A 2,234-nucleotide genomic window follows, 5' to 3' on the forward strand; every position below is an offset into this window, starting at 1 on the left:
ATTTGACAGATCTATCGGCTAACTGAAGTGACATCTTAGTGGGTTGTAATTCTCCTAAGTTTAACCTCTCACAAACTACTAAGGGCATTAAGCTCACACTAGCTCCTAAGTCTAGAAAAGCTTTATCGATGATATGATTACCCAGAAGACAAGGAATGGAGAAATTTCCAGGGTCTTTATCTTTCTTTGCTAATTTGTCCTCGGAAATAGCATTACATTCCAAAGGCTTCGGATCGTCAAGTCTACGTTTGTTGGTAAGGATGTCTTTCAGAAACTTTGCATAAGAAGGTATTTAGGTGATGGCTTCTATGAAAGGGATTTCTACATGAAGTTTTTCTATAACTTTAATAAATTTTTGATACTGTTTATTGATCTGGGTTTGTTTGAGTCTTTGCGGATATGGTATAGGTGGTTTATATGGGGGGGACGGTACGTAAATTTTATCTTTAGGTTCTTCTCCTTTCTCTCGACCTTCCTGGTTTTCAGATTCCTCTGGTTCCTTTACTTTGTCCGGGGGTTTGGTACATTCCTTAGAAGTTTCGGGTTCACTCAATCTTGGGTTTGGTGGCTCATCATAAGCTTTCCCACTTCGTAGGGTAATGGCATTGGCTTGTCCTCTCGGATTTTGTTGAGGTTGTCCAGGGAATTGTCCTCCTGGTGTAGTCTGAGGGGCTTGGTTTAAAGCTTCCTGAGAGATCTGGGTTTCAAGCATCTTGGTATGAGTAACTATTTGGTCAACCTTGGTTCCTAACTGAGTAATCAATTCGTTAACATGAATGTTTTGGTTCATGAACTCCTTGTTTTGTTGGGTTTGAGCGGTGATAAAATTTTCCATAATTTTCTCAAGGCTCGGCTTTGGTGGTATAGGTTGCATAGGTTGATTTGATCTAGGGGCTTGATAGCTAGGTCTCGGAGGTGCATTATTTTGAATAGGGTTATTGTTTTTATAGGAGAAGTTCGGGTGATTCCTCCATCCAGGGTTATAGGTATTCGAGTATGGGCTCCCTTGGGTGTAGTTCACTTGCTCGGAGTGGGTTTCGTTTAATAGACTGCATTCTGCGGATTGGTGTCCTTTGGTTCCACATATCTCACAATCCGACGAAACTGCGGCTACAGTATTCGGGTTTATGCACATATGCTCGACTTTGAGGGCTAATGCGTCCATTTTAGCTTGCATCATGTCTATAGAGCTTAGTTCATGCACTCCTCCTTGGGCTTCCTTCTTCTCAACTGTCGCTCGTTCGACTCCCCATGATTGATGGTTTTGAGCCATATCTTCGATGAGGGCACTAGCTTCAGGATAAGGTTTGTTCATCAGAGCACCGCCTGCGGCAGCGTGATGGTCATCTTTGTGTTGTAATGAAGTCCATTATAGAAGGTTTGAATGATTAACCAATTTTCTAAACCATGATGTGGGCATGCTCGTAACAACTCTTTATATCTCTCCCAAGCTTCAAACAGCGATTCTCCTTGGCTTTGGGTAAATCTAGATATATGGTTTCGAAGAACGGCGGTCTTACTCGGGGGAAAATATCTAGCAAGAAAAACTCTTCTAAGGTTATCCCAAGTCGTAATGGAATTGGGTGGAAGGGAATCTAACCATGATAGGGCTTTATCTCTGAGGGAAAAAGGAAATAATCTTAAACGTATTGCCTCAGGAGAAGCTCCATTGGTTTTAAAAGTATCTGCTAATTGAAGAAATATTTTTAAATGTTGGTTAGGGTTCTCGGTAGCGAGACCCGCGAATTATCTCTGTTGCACTAGTTGCAACAGGGATGGTTTAAGTTCGAAATTATTAGTTGGGATGATTGGGTTTACTATACTAGAATTAGGTTCTTCATTAGATGGTTGAGCGAAGTCCTTAAGAGGTCTTTGAGTTTGATCTTCAACCATAGCTCTCTTAATTCTATGAAAGAATAAACGTGCGCGAGCGTAACGTTCAGGTTCCGCCAGAGGGTTTACTAAATTTAAACATCCGGTGCTGCGAGTTCTTCGTATTGACCGGCGGGAAATAACCTAAGTCTAAACGATATAACAACAGGAAAATGAAATTTGACGAAATTGGTCCCCGACAACGGCGCCAAAAACTTGATGCGGTGTTTTTCGCAAGTATACGAACGCGTCAGAGTAATATAAAAGATTGTCGAATCCACAGAGATCAAGTGTCAAGTTATCGTTATCTATTGTTATGGTGTTTATCAAAGGTAATTGAAATAGGTGTTTTCAGAGTGTGC

The 2,234-nt window shown here is 41.2% G+C and overlaps 1 non-coding gene across 1 annotated transcript; it reads left to right on the top strand.

Annotated features, from left to right (window-relative positions):
- Positions 1–1,402: 1,402 nt before the first annotated feature.
- LOC127125176 (small nucleolar RNA R71) lies at positions 1,403–1,509 on the top strand. The gene has a single exon (XR_007804632.1). It is a non-coding gene; the product is annotated as a small nucleolar RNA R71 (small nucleolar RNA).
- The last annotated feature ends 725 nt before the right edge of the window (positions 1,510–2,234 follow it).

Source organism: Lathyrus oleraceus, chromosome 2 (assembly GCF_024323335.1).
Source record: "Lathyrus oleraceus cultivar Zhongwan6 chromosome 2, CAAS_Psat_ZW6_1.0, whole genome shotgun sequence".
NCBI classification, from domain to species: Eukaryota; Viridiplantae; Streptophyta; class Magnoliopsida; order Fabales; family Fabaceae; genus Lathyrus; species Lathyrus oleraceus.